At 40.6% G+C, this 22,476-nt stretch overlaps 1 pseudogene; it reads right to left on the bottom strand.

Moving 5' to 3' along the window:
• Positions 1-11,546: 11,546 nt before the first annotated feature.
• On the bottom strand, positions 11,547-12,495 carry LOC121497984 (annotated as a pseudogene).
• Positions 12,496-22,476: the final 9,981 nt, after the last annotated feature.

Here is a 22,476-nt window from a genome sequence, read left to right as displayed (position 1 = left end):
ATTTCTAGGTGATGCTGATCCTGATGGTCTGGGATCCACACTTTGGTGTAGGTCAATAGTCTCGCCATTTCCAAAATACCTTTTTAAAGATAGTTGAGTGTATTTAGAAACCATGGTTATATTTAAAAGCCATCTAGCGGAAATGAGTAAACCCAACTCACTCAAAATCCAAATGAGTCTAACTCAGTTCAATAAATATTTATGCCTCTCTTACAGCTCCTTAAATCAGGATTACAGAGTTAGAAGACTAAGAATAGGCGGTATTATGGTATCGCAGTAAATATCTTTTTAATCACTTACATTTCTCAACTAAAGTGTAATGAATACCAAGACCCCTACCATTAAGTGCCTAGCATTGAGCATCACATTATTTAGCCTAAACAGCTAGTTAAACTTCATACTACTATAGGATAGTATCGGAAATCAAAAGACAGCATACTATGGTTAAATAATTCACTTAACGTTGTTTTTCATTATATCATCCTGCCTGACCTGGACCAGGCTTTTTCTTCAGTTCTGTCTTAGGAAAAGAAATGTTACTTTTTGGTGGCAAATACCTGGCCAAGCTCCTTTCAAAACCATTGTGCAGATAATGACTGAACCATGGTTCCTTTCATCTTTGAAAAATGCTGCAAGTTTAATTAAAAGTCTTTTAAGTGAAACAATATCCCACTATGTTCAACTCAGTTCAGTAACTTCATTAGAAATAGTTGCAAAACACAGAGAAAACCTTAGTACTTCTGCCATGTTGAAACTATGGTTCTCTTGGATTCGTAAACTTCTCTTCACTCAAAATAAATACTAAGATCTTTTTTAAAGGTTATTTCTCCCTCATCCTCTGTCTCCAAAAATAAAAGTTAACGGAGACTACTTTTCATTTTTTTCCTTCAGTTTATTTGAATTTTAACCCCTAATGGCACACAGAATAAATCTTCCAAATTCCTTTTTCTCCCCATTTTTACCAACCATTTTTCTCTGTGTGTGTGTGTGTGTGTGTGTGTCTACGCATGTGCATGAACTGTAGGTGCATGAAAGAACATATAGGAAAAGGTGTTTTGCTTTACTGATATTTGCTATTCAAATTTCTATCACCCAGCAAATTGTTTGTTACAGAATTTATAACGTTGTCACGAGCCAAAGCTTCAAGCCACATGTGTTCGGATTTTATGGAGGAAAAAATACATTAGATGCAAAAACTTCTTTTAGGGCAAAATCTAGATAGTGAATCTCAAATCGAAAAGATAAACTTCCATCACCAGGACTTTTGATTCTTTTTAATGCTAGTAGAACCAAGGACAGTGAAGTTCTCACCAATGCTCCCCTATCCTAGTAACAAAGGGATTAAAGGAGATGGGGAAGTGGCAGGAGGGTGAGGTTAAGAGAAAGAAGGAGAAACAGCCATGCTTTATTTTCCTAAAGATATATATATTTTTTAATGTCCTGGAGGAACCAGCAGGGAAGTGTTGGAGTGAGTGAGATGTCAATGAAATAATCTCATGAAAGAAATGCTGCACTGGAAGCAAGGAGCCACTTCTCATTAATATCTACCCACTGGCAAGTGGTGAGGGTCAGACACAGGCACACACACACATTCTCTAAAACTGCGTTGAGTCAAAGACAAGGATTTATAGAGAATGGGAGCTCAAACAAGTATTAAATAACTATGCAGAGTCACTGAAATGTTTAAAATAAAACAATCTCTAGGGCAATTCATCTAGATAATAAATGCCTCTGCTTGAGAAAGGACATGGAGTGGAGGAGGTTCTTTTATGGTGAGTGACAGGAAAGCCTTCACCAGGGGAGAGCTAATGACCTTGTTTCTACATTCCTCAGACATCGGTTGGCTGCCAGAAAACCGCCTGTGGGGTTGAGGCAGTGATGGTTTAAAATGGCCAGGGAGAAAGGCTACAGGAAAAAATGAGCCCGCAGCTTTGGTGGCAGCTTCTAAAGACGTTGATGAATATCTCCACACTTGCTACCCAGCTGAGCCATTGGCCAAGATGCAAAGATACTCGCAAGGCTCATTGAGAAATTATTCTTCTCCTTCCATTTCTTTTTAAATTCTCCCCTATTTCTATCAATCCTGAGTAAACTTCCTCCAAAAATGAAGGTAAAATATCAGGTGACTTGAGGAAGTCAGAGCGTCTTTCTTGTTGAGATAGAGAGAAACGTTAGAACAGCAAAACCCCCCCATCTTCCTTCGCATCATCTTTTATGTTTTACTTTTCCTGGAACTAAGAAAAACTGTTTCAGGCAATGTCAGTAGGTTGGCCTCTTTCTCTGAGGACCCAGTGCTCTCTCTAAATTTAATTCAATAAATGTTTGTTGCGTACCAGCACCAGCAAGACTTCACTTTAGAACAAAAGGTACAAATAGTTAGGAAAAAAAATGTCTCATTAGTTGTCAAAAAAATTCTGTTCTTGCCCTAGCTGTGGTCCTTTCCTCCCATTTGAAACTAGGTGAATCTTCAGCCCCTCTAAGTCTTCTTCTTCATGAGAATGATGAAATATGATAATGAATAAGAAATTGCCATGTAACTTGAGGCAAAATGTAAATGAAACAAGTTAATATTAATGAAAGTCTGTCCTCTAGCAGTTTACAGTGTAACAAAGTGATTCTTAGCATGACTATATTATTCATCGTACAAACCAGATAATTTCTGAGAATGAAATGAGATATTAATAGTTGTGGAAGAAAAATTTGAGAACCAAGGGTGGGGAAACTAGGACATATGGTGATCCTCTTCTTAATGATGCTAGCAAAGGATTTATGGGTAAGATGAAAAAAAATTTTTTAGAACTAGGGGGCAGGGGCAGAGGGAGAGAGAATCTCAAGCAAGCCCCACCCCCAGTGCAGAGCCCGATGCAACAGGGCTCAATCTCTTGATCCTGAGATCCTGACCTGAGCCATAATTTGGATGCTTCCCCAACTGAGCCAGCCAGGTGCCCCTGAAAAGATGAAATATTTAAACCAAACCCACATAGCCAACATTTAGGAGAGGAAAAACATTTTCTTCCATCTTCTTTTGTACAGTTTTGAGGACCTATGAATTAAAGTGATAAAAGACAGATGAGTAAGGAAAAAATAAACAGATATAATTAAGTATTTATGTAAAGGAGTACTTTAAAAAATGTGACTCAAAGAGACAGAATTTGGGGTTTTATACCATCTGAATAGACAATGGAGATGGGTAGAGGGGAACTTCTGAGAGAGTAAATTTCTTCTCAGAAGGGGAGTTAAAGAGAAGGGTACTGAATGAAAAAACAGGTGACTTTTTGGAAATATACATAGGCCCTTAGGAGGATAGATGGCAGATAAGACAGTTTGTGACAATGTTTTTTTAGGTGTGGTGCAAACTTCTTCTTGTCTCTAAAAAGAGATTAGAACTTTTCCCCGAATAGGGCTTTATGACAGTTGAGTTCTTTTGAGTCCTTTCGGGTGGCTCTGCTTTTGGCAGATAAAGGATTTTAATCCTGAAATGTCTTGGCTCAAAATAATTCTATGCCAAGGTGGCATATTTTGGGGTGGCATATCCTGATCCCCTTCAGGGTTCACAAAGTGGATTTGGGTTTTAGTACTTAGATTCTCTTATTGGGAGGTTCTTTGAAATCATGTAGGCTATGTAGTTCTATTTGCTATTTTTAAGTTTGAGCATGAAGCTTTCTCTAAAGTTAAGGTGTTCATGTGCTATTATAGCTAGATTATCATATCTAGGCTATTCACTGCTTGAAAGTGGCCTTAAAATCTTTATTCATCAAATCAAGGTATCCAAAATATAATCATAACCAGCTTAATTTAGAGAATATAAAAATAAAGACCTTATAAAGAAGGTACTTTATAAAGGAAAGATAGTCTCCTCTGTTTTGATATGCAATTATATATACTTAATTAAAAATAAACAAAAAAGCAAAGTAGAGCTTATAAAACAATTGAGTTATTAAACATCTCTCAGAACATTAAAGTTACTATTTTGTAGTTTGCTTTATGTAGATAGCCAATAGCATTGTGGTTTTGATGAATGAGAATTTGGGATGGAGGTTGCTGTCAGAGACTCTAGCTATAAAATAAACTAGTAAAGAAGGCATTAGGTTTTTATTGCTAATTTACTTCCTTGGTTTTGCATTGCACCAGAGGTAATTCCTCTATCAAAATGATAGTCATAATGCCTGATAGACTTACCTGATATATGTGCCCCAGCTTCAGAATATGTGATGAGCTGTCTTTGTTCAATTTCATTGCATCCTGAGACAAAAGACAATGGGGAAAGGCTACTAGAAATGAAGCTATTTTCTACAGGATGTGTTCCTGACAAGCCATATTGCCTCCCCTACAAAAATAAGGAGACAATATATCATCTGTTTTATAAACCAAACAAACCAACCAAAACAAACAAACCAAACAAAAACAAACATAAGGTGCCTAAGTGCTACTCTAGCAATGGACTTGTGTGGATAGAAATCAGTTTATCTAAAACATGTATGTATTAGATGCCTAAAAATTGTGTTGAATGATGGATGGATAAATGGAAAGAAAATGCCTACTTCCCTGAGCTATTCTCAATATTTCCCATAACTCAATCTTGAAAATGAAGAACAGAGACAAGAGACAAAATTGTGTGTGTGTGTGTGTGTGTGTGTGTGTGAAAGAGAGAGAGAGAGGGAGAAAGAGAGAGAGACTGAGAGAGGAAGAAAAGTGATATAAGTGGAGGTCTGCATTCAAAAGCATGAGAAATATACCTTTACTGGATATTTTGATTGATGTAGTGAGTTATTTCATAATTGCTGCTCCAAGAAAAAAAAATGTGACACAATCAAAATGTACCCCATTAGGCAGTGAATAGGGGGGGAAAAAGTCTCCAGAGAAGCACACAAATCCCTGCCTGCAGTGAGCCTCTAACAACTCTGAACCACTTAAACTCTCTCATGTGCCAATCCCCGTCTTGGAAGAAGCACATACCAGAAAGACTACCCTTCTTTTTCCCAGCTCATGCTGACACTTCACCTCTTTCTAAACGTACACAGCAATGATATGTCTGAGAGATCATCCGTTGTTAGGGAAAGAAATCTGAGAAAAAGAAAAAAGATCCAATGCAAGCTGGTAAGTATACACATTACATATATAGGGCTTCTTTCTATTCATTGATGGAAATGGAAAATATAGACACATCATATTGAATCCCTTGAAAGAGACATTCATTTTAATGCCTAAGACCTCAGTAGAGCTAAGGCAGAAACTTCCCATGGTGATACGGTTTTTGGCCTCTTGGCTGTTAATGGAATGAGCACTAACCTTTTCCGATAGAGCCTTGGGGCACCAGGTGCTCAGGGAGGGGAAAAAATGGTGGAAGCCATGTAAGTACATTTACCCAATAAATTCGAATTTATTTATTTGCAAGCAGGAATCTGTGATTTGGAAGCTTTTCAGGATAGTGACATTGATTCCTAAAACTAATTAAGCAAGAAGAAATGCATGAAACTGAGAAAGGAGGCCAGTCTAAGGCAAACATCGGGCTATAACACAAAGACAAAGGCTTCAGAATTAATGGAAGAAGGTTTCCTGACTGTCCTTGACCTACAAACTTCACTTCATTTGGCTTGTACTGCTGAATCACACAAATAGAAAATAATCAAAAGCAAGGGAAACAGTAATTGCTTTTCTAATAGTTACTGTTTTGACCTGATGTGAATTAATATTCTTAAACTTCTCCAAGGCACCTTGCATTAGACCAGCTGTGCTTATTCTTCAGTCACCACAAGAAGAACAACGCTTCCCATACATATAGAAAAGCTGGTGTTTTGTTTTTGTTTTTGTTTCTAATCCCTCAGGTCATCAACGCTAATTTCACAGAAGTTAAACTTTGCTAACCAGCCCCATAACCCTGAGTGAATGGCCTGATACCTATAATTTGGAATATTCATTCCTAAATTGTACTCTAACATCCCTTATAAATGGAAAGTTCTGCGATTGTATAATAACAATAAAGTTTAAAAAAGGGATCCATGTTAAGCTACAAGAATACAATCTGGAGACTGTGGAACATATTTTTCCCTCCCTTACAGAGTTGGGATAAGAATAATCATTGGCAATGTTAGAGTAAACAAAGTAAGTTTATTCACCATAGAAAAATGAGATAATGAATTATAGAGCCCTTTGATATTACAAGTGGCTGAAGATGTATTAAGTCTATTGGCTATTGATTCATTCATTCAGCAAACATTTATGAAGTGAGTGAATGGTAGACGCTAATCAGACAAGCTCTCAAAAACCTATAATATTGCTTCATGGCAAAGCTTTCTCTTATGAAACTGTTTACATAATTGAATTCACAGAGAGGCCTGTCAGATACTCTCTAAACCTTGCCAGCAGGCTAAAAATCTGCTTATCGGATTACAAAACCACAGCCAGATGTAATGTTTCAAGGAAAACATTCTTAGTAGTAATCTTACTCTCCTTTCCTATTGTTTTGAATAGATGACTGGAGATCTCTCAAAGAATAGGATAAAAAGAAAGGAAAAGAAGATATGAGTACTTTGGAAGACTAACTTTTATAAAATAAAAATAGCTAGTTATCTTCAATATAGGAAGGAAACTAGAGAAAACCTCTCTCCTTCATTCTCCTAAATATTCCCTTCTGGTCCAACCAGCTGAGAGAACATTGCTGTTTCACCCCTGAAGTCCTGACACGGGAGCATGGGAAAGGCACCTCAACTCCTTGCTGGCTCTCCTCATGTTTCTTGTCACAATTGATTTATTAATAACATGCAAGCTCCCAAGTTTTTAAATTTTGATTGAGTTAAAGGAATTTGAATTTTTCCTAAAATAATATCATTCTCACTCACTTCTCTGGCAGGCTTTCTCAATAGTGTAAGAAAAGGGTATGGTCACAGTTAGTCCTGACAATTGAAGGTAACCCCCGATTCTGACTGTGGGGAGACCACAGGGCATTTGAAGACTCTCCATCACTGCCAACAACAGCACAAAGACTGAGAAGAGACATCTCAGAAATTTAGTTACCAATCTTTCACTCTTATGTGCCTTAGGACCTCTCGTCTCTAAGGGTCAATTAGAGGGATTGAGGTAGAGTAAATGCTTTCCCACCCAAGGCAGGTCCTGAGGAAACAGCATAAGGCTCTAGTGAAAGTTGAGGAATTCACTCAGTTCCAAATTGACAATAAAAAAGCCACCCAGTGGGGATGCCTGGATGGCTCAGTGGTTGAACATCTGCCTTAGGCTCAGGTCATGATCCCAGGGTCGTGGAATCAAGTTCTGCATCAGGGTCCCCAAAGGGAGCTTCTTTCTCCCTCTGCCTTTGTCTCTGTCTCTCTTTGTGTGTCTTCAATGAATAAATACATAGAATATTTTTAAAAAGCCAACCAGTGAAGAATAATGTTTAGTCTAGTCAGGCACACATTTCTGATCAAATCAAACTCTTAAGGATAAAATGTTAACTAACTAGGTGGCAATTACTCTACCAACATGAAGCAAGCTTCCACTTTTCATTCACTGACTTCAAATTTCTTCCTAAAATAGATATAGTATAAGCATATCAAACAGCTCACTGGTATTTTCGAACCTGGCAGGAAATGTGCCACCTGTACCGCTATTGGAACAGGAAAACTGTTATCCCAATTGCCAGTATTTACCAATCCAATAAGTAAATAGCGTAGGCTCGATCTTTATAGGCAGTTAAACTGTACAGTGCTTGATAGATATGCCTGTGTGGCAGCCTTAAAGCAAAACAAAGGACAATGCTGGATAACAAGACAGCTGCAAAAAATTAACTTTAGATCCTGGAGGAGATCGGAGTTTCAGGATCACAGGAGCTCTCCCTGGCAAGAAAGATACCTGTTACAAAAGAGCGTTGGTTATTAAAAGAGCAATAAGCCACCGCAGATATATTTAAAGCATTCCACAATCAATGTGAAGATAAGTGACATAGCCTGAAGATGAGCACAAGAAGATAAGTGAAATCTGTGATTCTACTTTATCATTTGAGATTCACAGCCTGAGGCAGAAGAGCTGTGCAAAATACAAACTCCATCTGAATTTTTGTATCAAAGCCCTATGATTAACTTCCCATTAGCAGCAGCAAACTTGGTATCGAAGGACAGTTAAGGAAGGATATTGGTCCATGCAATCATGGAGTTTAGGGGGTTAGAACGTGGGTCTTCTAAAAAGCGTATAGCTTCTTTTTGCAACCATTTGCAAAATCCTTGCCAGAAGCAGGAAAAATCTATATGCTAATCATATATCCAATTGGGCTGAAACTTAAAGAAGTTAAGAGGAGAGCACAAATCTGATTCAGAGGGCAAAGGGACTGACATACGAAAAGAAATGATTAAAGGGTTCTAAAATGTCCAGCTCTGCTGAGTAGCCACCAAGAGAAGACGTGACTATCATTGGAAAGTGTCCACAGAGTGTAAACAACAGTCAGAGTCATTACTGAGCAAGAGAAGGAATAAATTGAGGTGAAATTAAGGACAGAGAAATTTTTACTTAATGCCTGTAATGAAAAAAAGCTGCCAGATAGTGAAACATCTCCTCGGGGGAACCATGAGCCATCTTCTCAGGAAGCTTTCAAAGGTCAGACTTCACCAAGAACCAAATGAGCATTTTTCCAGTCCTTTGGATTATAAAAGCCCTTCATAAAAGGGTAGAATTCTATTTTTTTTTATAGAAAATAATTGCCTAAAATTCCTTTCAAAAAAAGGAAAGATCTGTGATGGGACGACATGGGGAGCTAGTTTGTTTTGTTTTGTTGTTTTTGGTGGGTTTTCTTTCCTTTTTTCTTTTTTTTTAAATAGGCTCCACACCCAGCAGCATGGAGTCCAGTGTGGGGCTTGAACTCACAACCCTGAGATCAAGACCTGAGCTGAGATCAAGATTCAGATGCTCAAATGGGTGGGCCACCCAGGCACCCCCACAGGGGGCTAGTTTTAAAGGAAGTGAGGTAATAGCAGAATGCTTGGAAAAGAGGTAGGTTGTTGGCCAGCAGAGAGGTGGTAGGAGGCATCACCAAACCAGACTCTCTAGAAAGACAATCACAGACCTATACTAGTAACGAACTTCTGCAGGGCTTATATGTTGAAGCAATGGCACAGGCATCTTCTTTAGTTCATCAGCACAACTTGATTTTTTCCTAGCAGTGGCCTAAACACTTGGTGGCAATCTACCATTTCAATTCTCTGTGTCCTTAACCTAAGACGTGTCTAAAAATTCTAATAAGCTGGTCTTTGTAGCATTTTCTATTTTTAACTAACCAGAGTGGTGGCTCCGGATACAAGCTTGCCATCCAGCAGATCCGAATTCAAATTTCAGCTCTAATATTTCCTGTGTGACCACTGGCCAAGTAATATGACTTCTCAATGACCCAAGTTCTCAGCTGAAGATGGGATAATAATATATACCTCTACCAGTCAGTGTTCTTTTTTTTTTTTTTTTTTTTAAGATTTTAATTATTTGTTCATGAGAGACACAGACAGAAAGGCAGACACATAGGCAGAGGGAGAAGTAGGCTCCCTGCGGGGAGCCCAATGTGGGACCCAACCCAAGACCCTAGGATCATGCCCTGAGCCAAAGGCAGATGCTCAACCACTGAGCCACCCAGGCATCCCTACAGCCAGTGTTCTTGGTTGTAAGAATTAACATGGGGAAACTTAAGCAGAAAAGAAATCTATTGGAAGTTTATTGGAAAGTTCAAAGAAGCAACAGTAGAACCAGGTGGAGAAAATGAATGGAAATTAAGTTGCTCCAAACTATGAGCAAGCTTATGGCACAGAAATTGTCTTGTTAGGTTGTCACTACATAAATTGCTGCCACCACTACTGCTGGATCATACACAACTAGACTCTGCTGTCACTCAATACTAGATATTAGTATCCTTTTTTTTTTTTTTTTTAAGATTTTATTTATTTACTCATGAAAGACCGAGAGAGAGAGAGAGAGAGAGAGAGAGAGGCAGAGACACAGAGTGAGAAGCAGGCTCCATGCAGGGAGCCTGACGTGGGACTGGATCCTGGGTCTCCAGGATCACGCCCTGGGCTGAAGGCGGCGCCAAACTGCTGAGCCACCTGGGCTGCCCGAGATGCTAGTATCCATCCATTCACCATGAGGTAAATTTTAAGAGATCTCTGCATCTTGTTTCTCTCACTTGAGTCTAATTCCCTACTGGGAGCATTTGAATGGCTACAGCTAGGACACATGCCCATTTCATAGCTGCCAGAGGAGGCAGAGAGGGAGTATCTTATCTTTTTCATCTTTTGTTGAAGACAGGGCTCTGCCTCCCACGGAGATTTCCTCCAAATTAGAAGGCAGATTTGAGTGCTGGGAAGCCAGAAAAAGGACAAACATCTATTCCAGTTCATGTCTTTGGCTGTCAACTTCGCCTAGATTATTCTTTCTCTAATTAAGTTTCCCCCAAAGTTCCTACCTAACAAAATGCAACCACCCTTATAAAGTCAAAAGCTCACAAACCCTCTCCCAAAAGGAAGACAGGGCACTGGTTCTCACACCAGTTTAAATCCAGGCTCTCTCAATGTCAAGACCTCTTGTTCTATCATAATCACATCTCAGTATCCAGAAACAAATGACAAATTATAACATGAATAGCTCTACTGCTACCATGTTGGGAAGGCAGAGGAGAGAAAAAGGAAACATGCAGGGATCTGTTTAACTCAAATCCATCAGGTTCTGAGTTTAAAGGGGGAGAAGTCAGACAGCAAGAGATGTTCTTACACATTCACCACAAAGAAGGAAATTCAAGTAGGAAGAAATCCATAGTCATTGTATCCACAACTACATTCTATCAGTCTACGTGGTCATTGGGTCCTGGTTACAATTTGCTGTTCAGGGCTTTGTTTCCTGGTAAAGTCATTCAAATCTTTAAATTTCAGAGGGATCTGGGTTTGGGGTTCCTGCCTGTAGGCAATTGCAGTAGCACTCCATTCAACTTTACCTCTGGCTACAAAAGAAGGAGGAATTATCCCCAGAACATCACCTCGATGTCACAATCACAGGTCACCTTTATCTTGACACTTAGGATCAAGATGGGTATCAACATCAAAGCCTTCTATTGCAATAGCAGGAGGAGATCAAAATGGTCAGGTCATAATCACAATTTCCTTTTTTTTTTTTTTTTTTTTTGTTTATAAACATTTGGAATTTTATTTAAAAAAAACAAACAAACATCACAACCATGAACATTGTTACAGTTAGAGGCCCTCTTGGTTCTCCATAATGATACTGAGCATGCTCACAAGGGGTTCCCATTGTTTAGTCTTTAGTCAACCACCTTTAAAAGAAGGAAAAAAAACTCGGCACACTACCATTTAACTGGTTTTAATGTTTCTTCACAAATGGTGAAAAATACTAAAGTACAGACAAGGAATAATCATAATGTTGTGGCCAACATTTATAATTTAAATTATAAATGTTTAAATTATATGTTTAAATTATAAATGTTTAAATTATAAATTATAAATTTAAAATATTTTCTGGTTTAAAAAAATAAATCTGGTAGTCAAGGCAGCTCTGCGGGGTCTCTGCGTCTAGTAAGGCCGGTCCCTGCGCTCCTGACGGTGCTCACCTTTATCCATTTTTCCAGGTCCTCCACGCCCGCCTCTTCTTCCTCCCATCTGTTCCATCAAAGGTCCAGGGGGCCCACCAGGACCACCTCGTCTTCCTCCGCCAAAGCCACCTGGGTCCATGCCCCGGCCACCACGGAAGCCCCCTCGGTCTCCACCGCGGCCACCTCTGAACATCCCACCGGGACCACCGCGGTCCATGAGGCCACCTCTTCCTCCCCGCATGCCACCAGGGCCGCCTCTGCCGCGGTCACCGCCCGGGGGCGGGAAGGGTGGTGGAAGGAAGCCTTCAGGCTTGGGGCCTTACACTGGTTGCATTATGTTCTCCAGGCGAAGTTCTGGTTTCCACACCCCGGACTGGGGCACTGCCAGTCCCCAGCTTGGTGCTGGACGTTTCCTCCTCCAGATGGGTTCCCTCGGGAACCCCGGGGTCCTCTTGGGGGAAAGCCACCTCTGTCTCCTCCATGGCCTCCCATGTGACCCATGGGGCCCCCAGGACCTCCTGGGCCCCCTGGACCTCCACGGAGTGGCGGTGGCATCCCTCTGCCCTCACGGGGAGGATACCACCCCGCATGCTGTTCATTGGAGGTTTCTTCTGAGCAAGAGAAACCTTAAGTTTGCTTCCTTGAAAATCTTTCCCATCAAACCACTCCACAGCAGCCTTGGCAGTTGGTGGGTCTTCATAGGATACTGTCCATCACCTTTGGGCTTTCCTGTTTCCTTGTCCAAGTAGATATGGATCATGGGTTGTCGGTTCTCTTGTTCATCTTAACAACTCCACACTGCTTAGAGAAGTCAGCCAGATCATCTAGAGTCACATTGTCATTTAAGCCTTGCACATAAATTGCACTGTGTCAGAGTCTTCATCTGGATCTACAGATGGGCCTAGATCAAGATCTGGTCCTTCATCCATGGGTCCACCAGGCTTATTGAAGCCACCTCGCTCTCCAGCGCCCATTCCACCGCATCCTCCTCCCTGCCCACCTCTGCTTATGCCTCCACGATCAAATCCCCCTCTTCCCCTGCCCCGGTTATGAGGCCCACTCATGCTCCGGTTCTCTCCTGGTCCGGAAAATCCTCCAGACTCCTGCCCATAAACACCCATGCTACTGGGGTGGTCCTGTCGGAATGAACTCTGCTGCCCGTAGCTGCTGCTCTGTTGGCTATATTGACTTGGAGCCTGGCTATAGGATCCAGTTTGGGGGGGATAACTAGTGGGCGGCTGCTGCCCATAGCTGCTTTGTTGACCATAGCTACTCTGCTGTCCATAGCTGCTCGGCTGCCCATAGGTGTTCGGCTGAGAGTAACTGCTCTGATCATAACTAGTCGGCTGTGTAGAGGAGTAGCTGGTAGGAGGATAAGATGGTAGTGCTGTGACTGGCTGCATGGGGTAGCTCCCAGGTACCTGGGGATAACTGTAGTTACTCTGTCCATATCCTAGGCTGGGCTGGTTGTAACCCCCTGTGCTAGGTTGAGGTTGACTAGTCTCAGCGGGTTTGCTACCATCCTGTGGTCTTGCAGGTGCGGTGGCTGCTGGCTGTTCATAATCACAATTTCCAATTCAGTGGGACTATTGTTTTGTTTCCCTACAATCACATTCAACCCTTGAGTGTTTGAGGTTCTAACCAACGGGACCCAGGGTCACATGAATAGAAGCAAAAATTCTGCATTGGTTGTTAGGTGTAGTTATTTATATTCCTTGGTTCTAAGGTTCGTGTACTCTAACCAGGAAAAGCACCATAAATTGGTCCAAGAGCATAAAGTTGAAAACTTGCATAGAGTACTTTGCAATGTACCTATGTGCCAGCTAGCACCGTAAGTTAATCTTCAGTAGGTTTCTCTATAGAGCCAGCTGCTTCTGGATTGTAGGGAACATGTCAAGATCAACAAATAACTGAGTATGAACCCATTGCCTTTGTTGATTCACTATAAATTGAGTCCTTGGTCAGAGCAAAGTTGTGTGGGATACCATGTCTAACTAAGGTCTTCAGTAAAACCTGTCATCAACCAAACTACTACTCATTGATTGTAATGTGCAAAATGTTACATCAGGCCATTCTCCTTTCCAGACTTAAAAGATAAAAAATAGGGGCTGCTCAGAGTTCCTCCCTGGGGAAAGACTAACTTTCATCACTCCTTCAGGCCAGACTGCATGGGCTCAAATTGCACAATACACTTCTGACTCCTGCCAGCCAGGGGTTCAGAACACTAAGTCTAGCTCAAAACGCTTCTTCCTCATTAAAGCAGTCATGGGGAACCCTCATGAGGCCAAACGTGTTTGCTCAGTTGTAAAATGGGTTTTAGAAGTGTGTGAGGATAAAATGGGATAAGTATTCAAAGCAGTTAGTCCAGAATCTGACAGAATAAAAATCCTAAAATCCAAGCTGTTATTGTTGCCAAATCACATTTTTAGGCAGGAACCAATATGTGTGGGCAAGCAAATGAAATCAACTACAAGTTTTTCCTAAGTCTACATACTTAAATAAGTATATTTATTTATAATGTTCAATAAATACACAGATGGGTACATGCTTAGCATCCTATTAGTATTAAAATTATGCATTTTAAACCAAATTAATGGGGGCAGCCCAGGTGGCTCAGCGGTTTGGCACTGCCTTCCCCCCAGGGCGTGATCCTGGAGACCCGGGATCCAGTCCCATATCGGGCTCCTCGCGTGGAGCCTACTTCTCCCTCTGCCTGTGTCTCTGCCTCTTTCCTTCTGTGTGTCTCTCATGAATAAATAAATAAAATCTTAAAAAAAAATAAACCAAATTAATGTACACACACACCTGTCTCTTTCTCTTTCTCTAAAGAATTACCTGGGGAAAGTAATACAGATCTATAATATCAAATAAGATGAGAAAATTCTAAGCATTTCTGTACACAGATACTTTTTTACATAGATTTTTTTCTATAGAAAAGTTCACTAGTCTAATCCAGGAGGGTACCAGGGTTCTATTTCTTCCCCCAGATCACTAGCCTTTATCCAACTGTGTAACATTCAGCAGATCCAAACTATGGCATTGAAAAAAATAGCCATTGGCAGAGGTCACAGAGCAACATCTTGAAGAGTCAGACTGTCAGTGTCATCTGTAAAGTCTCCACTCTCAGACCATGTCATCATGCCAATTCTATCTCTAGATCTTCACTACCAGATCATTCTTTCTCAAACACTAATATAATTACCATGGAAAAAATGAGCACAAGGAGACATCTGGGGAAACTCAGAAACCTGAAGGTGAGAGACTGCTTGTTACACCTCCTCCTACATGATATATTCTAGACCGAAGTTTTTGAGTGTCTCTTATAGCAAGAGTGTTATTTAATCACAATTTCCCCCTCAACGATCAAGTTTTAAAATAACTGAATATTTAATTAATTCTCCAGAGGAATCTAAAATATGCAGAATTGATTAAAGAGTAAAAAATTTGCAGTTTCTCTGTAGCTGTAAACTCATTGAATGCAAACGAAATGCTCCAAAATGCTAGCAGCTTCCACAATCTAAAGGATATTGGAAAGTAGACTTGAATGTTAATTACATCTAGAGGACCTTAGACTAAGACTTCCAGACAGCCCCCATTCTGTTTTTCACAACTAAGCTGTCCCTGAATTTAAAGGAGAGGGGATTAATCATAATCCGTGATTCTGTGAAAATATGTCATTATGCATTTGAAAATGATAGTTCACAGTCAAATTAAAAAGCTATGTGGTGGATGGTTTTAATGGGTACGTGCTTAATTTTATATGGTAATTGAAAATTCCACAGCAGGAAAAGAAAAATGACATCCTGGTTCCTACCTCTCTGCAATGGAGCAATTTGACAAAAAATTCACGAGACCCATGCTTTGGCTGAAATAGTGGGCAGCCTCAGACTGATTACTTATCAAACCAGAATGACAAGAATTAAGGCGTATCAAGAGGTAACAAAATAGCCTCTATTCAGGTACTGATTCTGCTTGTTACAAGTTGTAACAAAACAATCTCAATTTTGAGATTCCCTGAAGATATGGCAATGATAACAGAAGAGGAAAGTGCAAAGAAGGATGTAGCTAAGTGGTGAAATAAAGAGAATAGTGCTAAATTCACATGCTTTAGTCAAAACAGGAGTAGAAGAGTCAAAGAGGACACCCAGGTCCGCAGGAGTAACTAACAGATCATAGATGAGGCTATATCGGGATAGACCTTCAACATCTAGGTGGTCAAGCAAGGGTTTAAACAACCATAGTAATATAAATATAATGTCACCTCTCTACATAAATGGCAAACAAAAATTTTTCCTAATTAACATTTTCTTTTTTATTTTGTTTTGTTTTTTAATATTTTATTTATTCATTCATGAGAGACACACACAGAGACAGAGAGAGAGAGAGAGAGAGAGAGAGGCAAGAGACACAGGCAGAGGGAGAAGCAGGCTCCATGCATGAAGTCCAATGTGGGACTCGATCCCAGGTCTCCAGGATCACGACCTAGGCAGAAGGCAGCGCTAAACCGCTGAGCCACCCAGGCTGCCCCAAATTAACATTTTCATATAAATATAGAACATGCACATTGAAATTTGAAACACTGGACTTCTTGTTCTAAAAATAAAATGGCAGGGGCATCTGGGTGTCTCAGTGGTTGAGCATCTGCCTTTGGCTCAGGGTCCTGGGATAGAGTCCCTCACCGGGACCGCCGTAGGGAGTCTGCTTCTCCCTCTGCCTATGTCTTTGCCTCTCTCTGTGTCTCTCATGAATGAATGAATAAATAAATAAATATTTTTTAAATAAAAATAAAATGACAGATCATCTGTCATCATTCATTGTACAGTGAACATTCCAAATTTACTCATCCTGAAAACTTTTTTGTTCCAAACTGTGTCAACACCCAGGAAGGTTGGGTTTTGTCTTAACTAAAATTTCTGGGAAGAAACATAAAACTAATTTGACCCCACAGCTGTCTGCATCATCCTGGTTGGTGGGACTGGGTGGTGCCCAGCAAGGGCAGCAGCCAGTAGATTCTACACAGAAAGTGAGGTTCCAGCAGCTGAACTGGTCGCTGAGGAAATTAATTTACCCAGCACAGACGAAAGCAGCAGAAGCAAAAGACAAAGAGGATCTCCAGAAGAGGGAAGCTGTTTAGTGCAAAAATAACAAAAGCAGGTATGTGGGGGGTGGGGGTGGGGGGTGGGGTAGCAAAAGAGGTTTTTTAAGAGGGAAGGGACCCAGGAATAATGGGCAGAAACAGGAGGGAAGGTACAGTTTAAAACTAGCCAAAGTGGGTTCTTCACCATATAGGTCGGGGGCTGGGTGCAAGATAAATGGGGTAGAAGTGCAAAGCTGGACAGGATGATGTAAAAGCTCGTTACGAAAATTGCCTGTTAGAGAGCACTGAGTGGTATTAGTGGGAGAGTTAATGTGCTGCAAAAACACGGAGTCATTTTGTTTACTTCCCAAATGACACTTAGGAATTCAAGGTCAGGTTTAAATTTGTCTTTTCTTCCCTAAAACAGATGGAAGGGCAAGGATCTTCAGCATCAGTCTGGAATGCAGCTTGTTCGGAAGTCCTGCTGTCATGCTTACGGCAGCCTGCTTTTTCAAGGGAGGCCAGCCGAGCAGGCATTTGTCATGCAAAGAGCAGAGATAGAACAAGATCCACAAAAGGAACATTAAGAGCACAAAATCAGGCCAAGTGGCAATAACCGTGACCTGCTGGGAAGCAGTAGCAGCACCTGGGAGAAAGTGAGTCATTGTGAATACAGGAGCTGTGCGTCACAGGGAGAGAGAGAGGGAAAAAAAAAAACAAAAAACAAAAAGAGAACAGCAGGTTTTGCAAACAGCCACCACAGTCACCAAACCCAGGCCATACTGTAGATGGATCTGGGAAGGACTGCATGAAACACACACACATTCTCATACATAAAGAGCTCAGCACTCTTAATAGATATCTCAGAAAGCAAAGTCAGCAGGAAGAGAACCTTTGAATAATTGTATTTTATATCCACAAAGAAATTGTCTCTACTCTGTTTTTTTAAGTGGGCTCCATGACCAACATGGAGCCCAACACAGGTCTTGAACTCAGGACCCTGAGCTCAAGACCTGAGTTGAGATCAAGTCGGACACCCAACCCACCGAGCCACCCAGGCATCCCAGAAATTGGCTCTATTTTAATGCTATTTTCTCTCTTTAGGAAATTTCCCCAAAATTTGAATAAAAAATGTTGAAGTATAAATTTAATAGGATTTTCAGGTTATGATTCTATATTTCCAAGACTACTAAGTGGATAGATAAATAATAAATGAAAGACTTTCTCCACTCTTACATTCATTCACTCTATTTATTCATTCAACCAATATTTATCAAACACCCAGCACAAGCCAACACTGCAGAGACCTCTGAAGTACAGTGGTGATCCATGTGGGTGTGGTTTCTGTTCCCTTGGAGTTAACATCCCAACAGAGAAGTCAAATACCAATCAAATAATCTCACCATATCATAACCACAAATGGAATGGTTATTCTGCAGTAAAACCAGTGCAAGCTGTGGGAGCACGCAATGAAGGAACTGATCTCCTCTGTGACCTCAGGAAAGATTTGCTCAAAGAAATGACATTTTACCTAAGTTCCAAAGGATGAGTAGAAGTATCCTTAAGACCTGCCAGTTGAGGCATCATTTTGTTTTTTGTTTTCAATATAACATGATGTAAGTATCAGGGCCCAGAGAGAAAGATGAGTCAAAAGGCTTTACTGTCCCCTTTATGGTCTCTCAAAAAAAAAAAAAAAAAAATACTACACTCAATGCTTCTAGCTCTCTGTCTAAAGGTGGAGTTCTTCCAACATCTTTAAGATTCTGGACATCACTGCAAATGCCCATACCTCTGCAGTGCTGGTGGGCCACTGTATAAAGGAACGGGAAAGGCATTTTGATTCTTTTTATTACCTTCTCTAAGAATTGAAATTGCCAGCCTTTGGTGAAAATCAATCTTTATTCTCTTGCCTTATCCAGGATGCCAAGGAACAAATTTCTCCCGTTTTTTCTAATAATATAAAAAGGCAGGCAAGTGTAATCTCTAAACAAAACAAAACAAAAACATTTGTTTTTGAACACTTGTCTCTGAACAAGACATTCTTATGAAACAAAAGAATGGCTCTGAACAAGACATTCTGAAGGTATATATTTTCTCTTCTGGGGAAGGGAATCACAGATCTTGGTATAACTTGCTTAAGAAAAACAGACAATAGACACTTTGGTTCCAATTGTTTTCCATAAGAAGAAAACATTTTTGGGGGGCGCTCAGCAGGGAGCCTGCTTCTTCCTCTCCCTCTGCCCCTCCCCACCTGCTCATGCGCTGAAATTCTCTCTCCCTCTGTCAAATAAAATAAATAAAATGTTTTTTTTAAAAAAGAAACATTTTGGGAACCCTGGGTGGCGCAACGGTTTAGTGCCTGCCTTTGGCCCAGGGCGCGATCCCGGATACCCGGGATCGAATCCCACGTCGGGCTCCGGGTGCATGGAGCCTGCTTCTCCCTCTGCCTGTGTCTCTGCCTCTCTCTCTCTCTCTGTGTGACTATTATAAATAAATAAATAAAAAAAAAAGAAACATTTTTTTCATAGCAGAAAATGAAGGCCTTCAGGTTTATAAGAGTTATCCTGAGATTTTCCACAAAAATGAGTTATTGGTAAAGGAAGCAAGAACAAGGAATGGGTATGAATATCCAAGGAATAAGAGATATACATTCAAAGGCCCTGGGGCAGATGACCATGGTGCATATGAGGAGATGAAGAAAAGTCACTGAAGCAGAGGAAATAACAGGACAAGTGGTAGAGATGAGGTTAAAGAGCTGTCAGATGCTACAGGGCTTTAAGGAACAAGGTAATGATTTTGATCTTTTTTCTTAAAGCAATAGAGACCCATTGAAGGAGATTTAGCAGGAAAGTAATAACAAATGTATTTTTAAAAGATCACATTTTCTGGAACTTGGAGAAGAGATTCAAGAGGAGCAAAAGTAGATGTACGGAAGAGGTTAGGGGTATAGTAATTGCTTAGGAGGGAGATGATGATAGCTAAACCTAGGATGATGGCAGTACAGATGGAAGAAAATAGATGAAATTAGCTGGATTTAGAGGAAGCTGGGTGGCTCAGTCTGTCAAACATCTGCCTTCAGCTCAGTTCATGATCTCAGGGTCCTGGGATTGAGTCCCATGTCTAGCTTCCTGCTCAGTGGGAAGTCTGCTTCTCCCTCTGTTTCTGCCTGCCCCTGCCTCCTGCTTGTGCTCTTGCTCTCTCTCAAATAAATAAAGTCTTTAAAACAAAAGAAATTAACAGGACTTAATCATAGATTGGGTTATAGGTGACAAAGGAGATGGAGTTGTCAATGATGAGTTCTTCATTTTGAGCTTCTTTCCATAAAGGAATGGCTAGTGACAGCATTCATCAAGAGGGTAAACCCTCATACAGATAAGCTGGGCCAGGGGGTGGTAGTGGGAGAAACAATGTGTTTAGCTTAGAAATGCAGAGTCTGAGGTGCTTTGGGGATATCAGGTACATATACATTGTTGGAAAGTAGCATATTTATCCCACAGCTGAGAGATATGGGATAAAGATATTGTACTGGAATCTTGATGATAGAGACATAAGAACGGATGAGATTGCCTAGGGAGAGAATGTAAAGTGATGCTGTGGGAAGAAGACAGACAGGTAAAGGAGACAGAGAAGATAGAGAGATAGGAAAATCAGAAAAGTGGCTTCACAAAGGCTGATGTTTCACAGAGAACTAAAAGTGCCTGCTGGATTAGTGACATGAAGGTTGCTTCTGATGTTAAAAAGAATCATCTCTACAAAAGAGCAGAAACTACTTCAGAGCATGTTGATTAAGGAGTAGAAGGGTGGATAAATTGAGTGTAGACAACAAATCTTCCAAGAAGTTGGCTGTAGATGCAAGATGAGTACTGAAGAGAAAAGTGGGGGGATCCCTGGGTGGCTCAGTGGTTTAGTGCCTGCCTTCAGCCTGGGAGTGATCCTGAAGACCCGGGATCAAGTCCCACATCAGACTCCTGCATGGAGCCTGCTTCTCCCTCTGCCTGTGTCTCTGCCTCTCTCTCTGTGTCTCTCATGAATAAATAAAATAAAATCTTTAAAAAAAAATTCCTTAAAAAAAAAATGAAGAGAAAAGTGGAATGGGGTAGGTCCATAAGAAATATAAATAGGTGGGGCACCCGGGTGGCTCAGTGTTGAATGTCAGTGTTGAATGTCCCACGGTCCTGGAATCAAGTCCTGCATCAGGAGCCTGCTTCTCCCTCTGCCTATATCTCTGCATCTCTCTCTGTGTCTCTCATGAATAAACAAATAACATCTTGCCAAAAATATATATATATATATATATATATATATATATATATATATATATATAAATGGGTGACATTTGAACATAGCTCAATGCTGAACAGAGGGATCCACTGAAAGAAGGAAAAGTCGGTGGTACCAAAGGGAGAGTGGATTATGGAAGACATAACTTTTCTAAATCAGCAGAAGATGGGATCCTGACCACATGTGTAAGGACCAAACTTAGAGAAAAGGGAGAAGAAAGTTGAGAACATTCTCTCTGTTGGTTTCTATTTTCTTTGTAAAGAGTAGAGTTTACACCCAGAGCAAGAGGTTACGCCCAGAGCAATGATGAATTGAAGGTTTGAGTAGAGTAGTGGCCTGAGATGGCAAACAAGTTAATCAGAGTAGCATTGATAGATTTCCAGATAATGTTTGAAAGACAACTGAAGGGCAGCCCCAGTGGCTCAGTGGTTTAGCACCGCCTGCAGCCCGGGGTGTGATCCTGGAGATCCGGGATCAAGTACCACGTCAGGCTCCCTGTATGGAGCCTGCTTCTCCCTCTGCCTGTGTCTCCGCCTCTCTCTCTCTCTCTCTCTCTCTCTCTCTCTGCCTCTCTCTCTCTCTCTCTCTGAATAAATAAATAAATCTTTAAAAAAATGAAAAACAACTGAAGTTGTCTAGTCATGAATTTGTGGTGGTGAATATCTGCCCCACTGTAACATTTTCTCCCATAGTTCTTCAACCAGAATTAGAGGGACATGCATTGAAATGATAGTTTAAAATCTAAGCTAATATATGGAAGAAAGTAAGGATAAAATAGGCTTATGAGCAGAGAGAAGCCAGAACTGTTAATAGAATTGATGCCCACATGAGTTTGAAAGATGATGTTAGTATAAGTAATTGAACAAAAAGTCTGGCTTTAGTCAGACAGAGTGAATGTCAGATTTGTGAGTTAGAATTTTTAAGTGTTGGGTGTTTAAAGCTCCAGGGTGTGACTCATGGATTGGATAGAAGTGAAATAGAGAAGAAAGTCATTGGACAGAAAAGGTCAAGAAAATGGAGTCCAAAGTATGGGGTGGGTCATGAGTTTACATATCATAGCAGAGATTGGAGTGAGATGATCACCATTAGAGCAATACAAAACTCATTAATAATAAGAGTAATGAGGAGGTCATAACAATGAATAGGAAGAATGGCTAGTAGAGCCAAAAGGCATATGCCTCCATGAAGCATGATAATCAACCAAACTGTGGAAGTGATACAGAAACAGCAAGGAGGACACCAACCCTACCCCTAATCCCAGAGGCACATGGGGTATGAAAAATGAGCAAACTCCTGTTCTCCCCAAAATGACCATGCCAAAGTCAACCCTAGAGTCTTAGCATCTACCTGTCTGGGCCATCTTCTCTCATTCTTCTAAATCTATCATTTCTGTCTATCAAAATCCTCTGAAATGATGTAATCATTTCTTTAAAATATACACACTATTGCTTAAAGATTCATTTTTTTATTTAACTAATTGAACTCTAAGATAGTTGATGCTCCCATTATAGATCTAGCAAGATAATCTCAGAAGCAAGTTGGGATAACGTTC

Source organism: Vulpes lagopus, chromosome 8 (genome assembly GCF_018345385.1).
Source record: "Vulpes lagopus strain Blue_001 chromosome 8, ASM1834538v1, whole genome shotgun sequence".
Classification (NCBI taxonomy): domain Eukaryota; kingdom Metazoa; phylum Chordata; class Mammalia; order Carnivora; family Canidae; genus Vulpes; species Vulpes lagopus.
Note: the sequence above shows the minus strand (reverse complement) of the source record. Positions and strands in the feature narration are given on the sequence as shown.